Consider the following 12100-nt stretch of genomic DNA (forward strand, 5'->3'; position numbering starts at 1 on the left):
GTAAATTCATTACCAAAGTATATGTTTGCTACCATATGCTACTTTGGGATTTAATTTCTTGCAGGTATTTACAGGAAAAATATAGAAATAAAAAAGAAGTGACAAAAACAAACTATATATAAAAAGGCAAAGACTAAAAATAACCAATATGCAAATGAAGACAAACGGTACAAATAAAAGTAATTCTGAGAAGAAGGAATCCTTGAAAGTGAGTCTGAGGGTCAGTTCGGTGGTGAATGAAGTAATCCACACTGTTTGTAGGGTAAGAACATCCCCACACCTGGTGGTGTGGAACCTAAGTCTTCTGTATGTCCTGCCCAGTGGTGGTAGTGAGAAGTGAGCACGGCCTGGATGGTGGAGGTCTGTAATAATGGATGCTGCTTTCTTGTGGCAGCACTCTATGTAAACGTACTCAATGGTGGGGAATGCTTTTTCTGTGATCGGCTGGGCTGTATCCACCACTTTCTGCAATCTTTCGCAAAGTTCAAAGTAAATTTATCATCGTCGTGTCCGTCGATGACAGGAGACCTGTGTGGGAGATTTCTTAAAGTGGAAAAGCCATTGTACTGGAGGGCTTCCACTCTCTTGAATCCAGTGGTACAAACTGGGGTCCTACTTGGTTGCAGTGGATGACCATGATGTCTTCTGTCCTTTGCTCTCCGTGGAATGTTGCAGAACCAACTTCCCAGCCGCTTCATCTCACTGTCGATCTCATCTGCCCAGTGCACCAGGGCTGACTTTGCACACTAGGACAGGCATGTCCCTGTCTCACCAGGGTATGTGGCTCCAGCAACCCTCACCTAGTTTAGCCCGCCTGCCGAAGTGGTGTACTGGGTTTGGTCACTGTCGCATGCAAGGAGGTACTTAGAGACCCAGGTAAGAGCTGAGTGTCCAGTGGGGACCAAAGGTGAGTGAGCTGCCCTGGAATGGATACAACAAGCCCCTTCACCAGAGCTGCTACCCGGTCCTGGACACACCATGCACCCTAATAACCATAATAGAATCAATGAAAGACCTCGCCAACATGGGTGTTCAAACAGTGTGTAAAAGGCAACAAACTGTGGAACTACAAAAAGAAAGAAATAATATTAGTTAGTAAGTAAGCAATAAATATCGAGAACATGAGATGAAGAGTCCTTGTAAGTGAGTCTGTAGCTTGTGGGAACATTTCAGTGATGGGGCAAGTGAAGTTATCCCCTTTGGTCAAGAACCTGATGGTTGAGGGGTAATAAACTGTTCCTGAACCTGGTGCTGTGAGTCCTGAGGCTCCTGTACCTTCATCCTGAGGGCAGAAGTGCGAAAGGAAGCATGGCCTGGGAGGTGGAGGTCCCTGACAATGGATGCTGCTTTCCTGTGACAATGCTCCTTGTAGATGTGCTCAGTAGTTGGAAGGGGGGTGCTTTGCGCATGATGGATTGGGCCATATCCACCACTTCTTATAGGATTTTCAATTCAAGGGCATTTGTGTTTTCATACCAGGTTGTGATGCTGCCAGTCAGTATACTCTCCACACATCTACAAAAGTTTGTTCAAGTTTTAGATGTCATGCTGAATCTTGGCAAACTCCTAAAGAAGTTGAGGCTTCATAGTTACATTTACATGTTGGGCCCGGGACAGATCCTCTGAAGTTATGACACTGAAGAAGTTAAAGTTGCTGACCCTCTCCACCTTTGATCCTTGGATAGGGACTGGCTCATGGACCTCTGGTTTCCTCCTCCTGAAGTCAATAATCAGTTCCTTGGTCTTGCTGATGTTGGGTAAGAGGTTGTTGTGGCTCCACTCAGCCATATTTTCATTCTCCCTCCTATATGCAGATTCATCTTGGCCTACAACAGTGGTGTCTTCAGCAAACTGGAATATGACATTGGGGCTATGCTTAGCCACACAGTCATAGGTATAAAGTGAGTACAGTGGAGGGGCTTTAGGGTAATGTAAATGGGAGAAATGTACATAATTCGCAACCACCGACATTGAGTTGGGGGTTTCACTTTAAGAGACAGGTGTGACATGATGACATTATTACATAAAAAGTTTTTAGAGCACTTTGTGGTATACGTTTTGGAGTTCAATAAAATGTGTTATGGGTTTCATTAAACATAAAATGGCTTACTTTGTTTTATTTGCAGAAACCTACATTGGTGACTCCGATGCTCTGGGACGATTCTGGTGTTATTGAAAGTGTTGGCTAATGCAGTTGCTTTGAAACTGCTGGAGTTTTTGGAGCAAAATGCCATTGCTTTGTTCATACAAGCTGAGGCCCGGTTCGCCCTGTGAGAAATCTCCGCCGACAACACCAAATATATGGCAGCATCATTCAGCAATTTCACGGCGGCAAAAGCGGTGAGTCTGCCTGAGCATCTGACTGAATGCAATAAATACCGATCGCTGAAAATGCACCTTTTACAGACTTTTGGACTATTGAAGTCTGAGCACGCCACGCAGTTGCTCTCTTTACCTGGTCTCAGCGATGGTAAGCCCCTGGAGCTAATGGTCCACATGCTGTCCCTCCTGGGAAATTACCATCCTTGTTTTATTTTGAAAGAACTCTTCATGCAGCAAATTCCTGATCCACTTTGCATAACCCCCGCTAATGTACCTGTGATGGACTATAGGGAGCTTGCTAAACTGGCTAAACTTGCTAAACTGATAGTCTATACTCAGCCAGGCACCGATGCACCATTCCTCCTTGTTTCTGTACCTCAACTAGCCCGGTTGGCAAGGCCCTTGATGAAAGGACACCCATGGCTGTGAAACAGACAACACTGGGCCTGTGCTTTTACCATGCTCGCTTTGGTAAGAATGTGAGGAAACTTTGACATGCCAGTATATTGGGATAACATTGGTCTGTGAACACCATGGGCTCCAGCTGCCAGGGTCACCTACTGTTCATCACAGACCCCCTGTAGTGTTCTCACTCGGGTGTAACGGAATGCCGAACTAAACACCGAGTTAAACCTTTGTCAATGATGACAGGATCACAGTAAGATTAACCATTTACTGTTCACTCTTCCACATTGACATATGGTGAAAACTGTTGATAAAACAATACAAGATTTGTACAGCAGTTGTTTCCTTCTTGATATTACATTTACATCGTAAATACTTGCAAGAGTAAAACTACAAAAACTACATTACATTAAAGTGCAGCATACAGTCAGAATCTACCTACGCCATTGACTGCTTTGAATACACTTCAACACAAACTATCCGCAACTCTTTAACTAACGGAAACATAAACCTTATCGACCGTCGTTACTTTTAACAGGATCGGCGTTAACATTTTAATTCAACATATCGATTATCTCATAACTCACACCGTTCCTCTCACTATGTTCCTAGTGCATAGAAAGAAAACTTTGCTGCTGCTTGCACTCGCACATGTCTCGACCCTCACCTTCCTGTTTCTCCAAACCGGTATTTTCCCACCCACAGGACGCGGCGAAACCGGATGTGACGTCATCGCATGCCGCAATATATCACAGACAACGAATTTACTTTAAACAATCCTAACTTTAACTAGAATGCTAACAAACGAATTACTAAGCAAAAATATTATAAACTAAATATCTGCCATAAAGGCAACACACCCCCTTTCAGGGTGATGCTTCTTGTGTGACACAGGTGCTTAAGTAAGTGTGCGCCAACATCGCCTATTGATGAGAAACCTCACTGGAGGCCACCAACAGCAGCAAAATCCAGACTTATGGGACACGACGGGTGACGCTCTGCTTTGGTGGGCGACTTTACACATAGGACTTTATCTTGACTAAAGTGACTGGACTTCTGCTTGGTGCAGATTTCCTGTGTGTCCAGGACCGTTAGTCAATCTTAAGAACCACTGGCTTGTGTATGTCAAGGGCGTTACCCTGCTCCCCCAGTAAGTTCCCCACAACAACTCTGTCAAACACTTGCACCACCACATGTGACTTTACTCAACTGCTGGACAAATCCCAGACCTCACCAAGCCCATGATCACAAAAATGGGGTTGCCCACCAGTCCATGACCGCATGCATAGGCTGGACCCAGAAAAGCTGGCAAACGTGAAGGCTGAGCTTGCCAACATGGAAAGACTTGGAATTGTAAACTAGTCAAAAAGCCACTGGGCTTCACCACTCCATGAGGTCCCAAAGTCCAATAGTGGTTGCCGCCGATTGGTGATTACTGATGCTTTAATGAGGTCACCACCTCCCACTGATTGTTACCCGATACCACACATTCAAGACTTTTTAGCATATTTAGCCAGAAAGTTACTTTTTTTCCAAAGCTGATCTAGTTAGGGGCTACCATCAGGCCCCTGTGTGCTTGGAGGATATTCCCAAAACAGCTGTGATAACCCTGTTTGGCCGTTTTGTGTTCTGCACATGCCATTTGGACTGAAAAATGCAGCACAGACTTTCCAATGGCTGAAGGACTCTGTCTTTTAATACAGAGTATTTTTTTGTATACCTAAATGGCATATTCGCCACCAGTACATCCAAATCCAATACTTATCTCATCTCTGCAACTCTTCGAAGACTCAGGCCAACACGGGTTGATTATTAACCTTGCTAAATGCCAGCCTGGATTCTCAACCATTGACTTCCTCGGCCATCACATCTCCGCAGAAGGTGCGAAACCCCTCCCATCAAAGGGAGCTGCTTTTGTGGATTTTTCACCGCTGCTCACTACTAAAAAACTACAGGAGTTCTTAGGCATGGTGGATTTCTATCACCACTTCATTCTGCACACTGCTGAACTTATGCTCCCCTGTATAGCACACTTAAAGGCAATACCCCTAATCAAGTGTTTGACTGGCCAGTGGACTTGATCAGGGCATTTGAAGATATCAAACAAGCTCTTTCTAATGTGACCCTACTGGTGAACCCGCTCCCCAATGGACCCAGAGCCATTACAACTGATGCCTCGTTCTGTGCTGTGGGTCCTGTGCACAAACAGCTGGTCGGAAGCCTGTGGCAGCCGCTTGCCTTCTTTAGTCATCAGATTCATCCCCCCTGAAAGGAAGTACAGGGCACATTTGACTGTGAGCTTCTTGGTCTCTATCTGGCTGTTCGCCATTTTTGTTTCCTTCTAGCGGGCTGTCATTTCACGGCGTTTGTTGACTACAAACCCCTTGTGTATGGGATGGCCAAAATATCACACCTTTGGTCTGCATGGCAGCAATGTCAAATGCCCTACATATCCGAGTTCACAACTGATATATAACATATCAAGGGGAAAAATAATGTTGTGACTGATTGCCTCTCACGACCGATCGCTGAGGCTGTACACATAGGGTTTCATTATCCCGGCATGGCAGCCGACCAAGTTACTGACTCAGAGATCCAGGCTTACTGAACAGCAGTCATGGTCCTGTGGTTAGCTGACATTAAGGTTGGGGAAGCTGTGGATTGTCTCTTGTGCCATGTCTCAACCAGTCCATCGTGTCTGCAGACCAGAGATGGACTGTTTACAGCTCCATACGTGGCTTCTCGCATCCGGTCCGGAAGGCCTCACAGAAACTGGCTGCACTACAGATTGTGTGGCACAAGCTGATTTGACTGCAGCCTGTGTGGAGTGGGCAAAAGTTAACTGTCACGTTCAGGCACCAATGGCACCTTTTGAGGTCCCTGAGTGATGAGTTTGACCATGTCAATGTGGACCTTGTTGGTCCTCTTCCCACCCCCTCCCCAGTTTCATGCAATGTCTTACCATGGTAGACCGTACCACCAGGTGGACAGATGTAGCTCAGCCGTTCTTCAACACATGCATCGCTGGGTTTGGCACTCCATCTAATAGTTCCTCTGACCACAGTCCCCGAATCATTTCAGACCTCTGGCCCAGAACCTCGGCATTAGGACACATCACACCATGATGTATCACCCACTGTCCAATGGCCTGCTGTGATGGCCTGGAACCTCGGCGTTAGGCTACATCATGCACCATCCAATGGCCTATCTGAGCAGTTTCACTGCTTCTTAACGGCAGCTCTGAGGGCTTCCCTGACCAATGAGTGTAGGCATGGGTCCTGCTAGGGGTCAGAACTGCTCCAAAGGAGGACCTCCAGTTGTCCATGGCTGAGTTGATATATGAACAGTCGTTATGAGTGTTTTCATTCCTGTTGCCACTACCACCTAGTTGGCCTCTCAACAGCGTTCTTCCTTCCTCAGCAAATTCAATTCCTTTTCATCTATTCCTACCTCCCATCATGGTGTATAGCACTCTTGGGTTCCTGTTGACCTGCGTTCTGCCTCGTTTGTTTTTGTCCACCAAGGCGCACACCACAATCCCCTTAGGCCCCCTTATAATGGCCTGTACAATGTTTTGGATCAGGCAGAAAAGACTTTTATCATAGATAAGAGGGGTAAACCTGAATGTATTTCAGTAGATCGCCTTAAACCGGCCCACCAGGATTTGGAGTATTCTGCTATCATGCTCCTGGCACAACATGACCATAGACGTGTCCACACAGCTCTGGCCGAGCCAGAGGCACCTGCGGTTCCAGCACCCATGGAACACAGACCTGAGCCGGGCAGCTTGTCCAAGCTCCAGACAAACTCACAATGACAATTTTAGTGAATATTGGGGGGAGCCTGTGTAGGGTAACATAATTTGGAGAAATGTGACTTTGAGTTTTTGTTTTGTTTCACTTTAAGAGGCTGGTCTGACGTGATGACATTATCATGTAAAAGGTTTTTAACATGTTTGCGGTGTAGATTTTGGAGTTCAATAAACTGTGTTATGGGTTTATTTATAATTTCCCAGCTCTCAACAAGTATGTAATTTGAAAGCATACAGCTTGTTTCAGACCTTTGTACTTACCTTCCTATATGATTGTAGCAGTTACTTAAAAACAAACCAAATCTGCTGAGAGACTAAGCCAGGAGATCAACACTGTACGACACACTTCCAAAATAATGAAGTTTCAAAGCGGTAAAAGCGGTAATTCGATCCTTTCTTAAAAAACCAGCAAAGACATAGTGATGAAAAACTAACGAAACTAAATTAATGATATATCAATCTTAGCGTTCAAGTTAGTGTAACTAAGTTTTCTAATTAGCAATATCAGAATGGGCATTCTAATTGTGTTTAAGCATTCCAATTAACAATTGAATAGTGGTCAACAAAAAAATATAGTTCCTGTGGCTCACCCCCTCTCCACTTAAAACTAACTAACCCAAAGCATGAATATGCAGCTATAATCATTTGCTTCTACCACATCCCAACCCACATGACAGATCACCATAATAAACACACCACAAAATACCATACAGGCAGAAGATAGATACATAACTCCAATGGACAGAAAATAGAGCTCTGACATCCCAGCCCCTTAACTATTAACTATAGTAATTACAACTACATATGACTAAAATAGGAGACTTGAAATCTTCAAGGACAAACAACTTAACATCTATACAAATGTCTTCTTTCTCCTTTCTTCTTCCTGTCAGGTCACGTAGCAGTTTTCTATTCCAGAAGTTACCTGCACTTAGCCCAGAACAGAGCAATCTTTACCACCACTCTCTGTCGAGTCAGTAAGTCAAGTCCAAGTCATGAAGCTTCTGAAGCTGTAGTTCCTCAAACCTCTGCCTTCTGTAGAAGAGAGATCTTGGTTATAGGCCTGTCCAGGCAGCTGGTCTTGGTCTTGATCCACACCTGCCACACAATTTCTCTTCTGTCTGGAAAGACTTGAATGACTCTTCCCACGATCCATGAGTTTCGAGGAGCTGTATCAACTATAAGCACGATGTCTCCTGGGAGGAAATTGCGTCTTATACCTGATCATTTCTGACGTTCCTGTAACCGTGGTAAATACCCCTTGTCCCACTGTTTTCAAAATAAATTTGACATTTATTGGACTTGCTTCCATCTACAATGAGCATAAATGTCTTCCTTTTGGAACTCTCCTGGTGGTTAGGAGGTCTTCAGAAGGAGCAGGTGTGGTGAACTATGTGCCTGTCTGGACACGCCCCCTTCTGACTGCTCCTGTGGCTCCTCCCACAGGCCCCTGTATAAAGGCGATCGAGGTCTGATCCTCTGCCTCATTCTCCAGGATGTAATATGATGGTCACTCACTGCTGGTTCCTTCTTCAGTCAATAAAAGCCGATATCTCGCCTTACGTCTCAGTGTGAGTTATTGATGGTGCATCAGCAGGTGGTTAGGTGTTAGTGCTTCCAAATCATTGGGATTGGAGGATGCTCTAGTTATTGGACAACCATTGATAATAGCCTCTACTTCACAAAGGACTGTGTGGAAATCCTGTTCATTAAGATTCTTAAGTCAATAGCTCCTCCGGAAAAATGCGTATTTTGCCCTGTTAATCCATCAAATATAAGATCTTTCGAAAATATCTGAATTGATAAGGGGGGCAAGATTGGGGAAAAAGAATGGAGATAATAAAAGCATCACTGCAGAGCCTGTGGACGAGAGGGGTGCAGTGAGTGGCTCTCCTACCCGAATGCGTGGTAGCGAGGCTGACGATGGGCCCCATTCAGGCAAAGTGGCAAATATGATAAAAATTCTGGAAGAGATACGGGAGTTCCAAAAAGATATAAAACAGCAACTAAATGATATCAAGTCAGAGCTCGCCAATGTCAATCAAAAAATAGCGTTGGCAGAGACACGAATTGAGAAGGTGGAAGATCGCGTGCAAAACGTGGATAGACACTAAGTAAGATGATAAAAATATTAAATCAACAAGAAAGTAAACAGATTGACCTGGAGGGAAGATCACGACTGAAAAATATCAGGATATACAATGTTTCCGAAGGAGTGGAGGGTTTGTCTATGATGGAGTTTGTATGAAAGTTGCTGTGGGACACGCTAGAGATTCCTCCAACTATGGAGCTTGAAATTGAGAGGGTGCATCTTGCACTTGCCCTGTGGCCTACTGGAGACAGAGAAGATAAGCCACACTCAATAGTAATTAGATTCCTTCGATACAATACCAAGGCTTAAATTCTACAAAGGGCCTGTGGTAAAAAGAGGATGTTTTTGGATGGTAAATTAATATATTTTGATCAAAATTACCCCCCGGCAGTCCTGCAGAGAAGTAAAGCGAATATTAAAGCAAAGAAAGATTAGATTCCAAACCCCGTACCCTGCTGAACTGTGAGTGTTTTATGAAGATGGGATGCAACTATATCAGACAGTGGAAGTGGTGACTACAGACATGAAGGCCGGAGGGTTGCCCGTCAGTGGGATCAAACCGAGGGAAAGCCTGGCTGAGCAGTTATATCACTCATGGATCAGATGGGTATACGGCAGAGTGATACAAAGAATTTAAAATTGAATTAATTCCTTTCTTACTCCCCACACTGAACTAGGCTCTAAAAAAGGCACAAATGCCACCCAGCTGGAAGGAGGCAATAATCTCAGCTATATCGAAAAGAAGGCAAGGATAAAATGGAATGCGGGTCACTTAGACCAATATCCGTTCTTAACGTAGATTATAGGTTATTTACCTCCATCATGGCCAAACAATTAGAAGAGTTTCTACCCATACTGAGACATAACGATCAGACTAGTTTTATACAACAACGCCAAACACAAGACAATATACGAAGGACACTTCACATTATGGATCATATACAAAAAAATAAAATCGAAGCAATAGTGATAACCGTGGACGCTGAAAAGGCATTTGATTTGGTTAATTGGAATTTTCTTTACAGAGTTTTACATAGATTTGGTTTCCATGACATAATTATTAAAACTATACGGGCACTATAATGACAACCCTACTGCTAGGATTAAAATCAATGGATATTAATCAAATAGTCTTACCCTGGAAAGGGGCGTGAGACAGGGTTGTGCATAGTCTTTGCATCATATCTGGAACCATTAGTTCAATACATCAGACAAAATGATGTTCCTCCAGCCAGCTTGTCTACTCAAGAGTAACTGATGTTGGTATAGTATCATCCCAGCCAAGCCCTTTCTCACATAGATCTTGTAGGATCTTCTTAGCAGATTGCACTGCCGGACTCAAGAGTCCTAAAGAATCATAGGTGGAACTAACTGGAGAGGATCCTCCTTCTAGCGAGTGGATGATCTTGGATAGTAATCTGAAACTTGAAGGTATCAGACTGAATACACCATTGCACACCCAGTACTCTCTCCTTGAGCAAATCCAAATCCTTCATGTCTTTTGCTCTTTGAGCTTCTGGTATCACAGCTATCACACGATAGCTGTTGCTTATTCACCTTGTGAGTTGAAAGCCTCCTTTAGCACAAATAGGTAAAAGGTCATGATGGAGAGACACCACTTCTTCCTCAGAGGACACTGACACAAGGTAGTCATCAACACAGAAGCAAGGCGAAACCTTATCCTTTGTCTCATGATGGACTGTTCTGCATTGTCTTTCTGTGCATTTCGTAAGAGTGAAGTTGGCACACTTCACTCTTCATTACACTTAGTGATGAAGCTGCTCCAAAGAGATGTACCACCATTCTAAAGTCTACCTTACCTTGGCTGAGGTCACCACCAGGCTTCTAGAGAAACCTCAGCAGATCTGCATCTTCCACTGGTACCATCCTTCCAAGCGTGTCGCACCAGATGGTCAGCCATTCTTGTCTGGCGCATAGTAGCAGGATTGGTCTCCTTTCAGATTAACCAGATAATGGTATGAACGTTCCTGACTCGACCCTTGTTTTTTTTTACGAGGCCGAGTGGCTAGCTCGACGCTCAACCCGGCACGGATGGAAAGCGTGCTCGGGGGCTGGCCCAACTTCGATTCGAACTCGGGAGCCTGCACTCCAAAGTCCGGTGCTGATGCTTGGTCTGGTACCTTAACCTGATGAAACATTGATTCAATATCTGCCATCATCACCACTGGCTCTTGTCTGAATCTGCTTATGACTCCAGTCAGTGAGCTAGCAAGATCTGATCCCTGTAAGAGATGAACATTAAGTGATGTTCCCTAAAGAGTCATTCCACAGTCAAACACAACACTAATTTCCCTTTTCTGGGGTGATTAACACCATGATGTGGAATATACCAGACTTTCCCATCACTGCATTCCAGATCCTCTGCCGGCACTCTTTCAGCGTAACATTTGGAGATGACTTCTTTCATGAAAGCAGTGCGGTTAGTGTGAAATGACAAATTCTTCTTAAACCTCTTCCTTACATTTAAAATATGCTGTTCAGCAATCTTCCTATTATTTGGCATGTTAACTTCTTTCTTTCTCAAAGGTAAACTAATCTGGCGGTGGCTATCAACAGTTTTGAAGAATTCATAACCAGCTCCATGAACTTGCGATCTTCTCTTGACAAACCAGGTTGTTCATCCTGACTGCATTCAGGGACACCTGCCTTGATCTGCTGCTGCCAAAGCTCATCCAAGTTCAAAACTGAGACCCCGTTTACTGTCAGCTCTGGCTGTGCACAGTCTCACCCATCACCATGATTTCCTTTCAGTGGTCCATTCACAGTTCAACCCAACATTGTTTTAATTGCATCAGGTCCATTATTAACACCGTGAATCATTTGAAACATCCAGTGCTTTAGGCACATGTGTTGATATCAGTTTTTCAATTTCTGAATTAATCTCTGGCAAATGGACATGTTTCAGATGAGACCATCGCTGGAAAACCCTCTGTCATGGAATATTCCATTTCTGGTTAGGCATACTTTCCTGTTAGGTAGTTCACAATAGATTTTACTATCTAAGCCACCCACTTCCAATCCTGGAACAATGTAGCTACTCACAATCTTCTCTTGACTCATGGTGTGTAAAAGAATATGTGTCCTTTTTCCCGTGAGGTCGAGGTTTTACACTGTGCAGAACATAAGAGCATAAGAAATAGGAGTAGGCCATCTGGTCCATCGAGCCTGCTCCACCATCAATAAGATCATTTCTGGGCTGGCCATGGACTCATCTCCACCTACCCGCCTTTTCACCATAACCCTTAATTCCCCTACTATGCAAAAATCTATCCAACCTTGTCTTAAATATACTTACTGAGGTAGCCTCCACTGCTTCATTGGGTAGAGAATTCCACAGATTCACCAATATCTGGGAAAAGCAGTTCCTCCTCATCTCCGTCCTAAATCTACTCCCTCAAATCCTGAGGCCATGTCCCCTAGTTCTAGTATCACCTACCAACAGAAACAAT

The sequence above is a fragment of the Hypanus sabinus genome, chromosome 16, assembly GCF_030144855.1.
Source record: "Hypanus sabinus isolate sHypSab1 chromosome 16, sHypSab1.hap1, whole genome shotgun sequence".
NCBI lineage: Eukaryota > Metazoa > Chordata > Chondrichthyes > Myliobatiformes > Dasyatidae > Hypanus > Hypanus sabinus.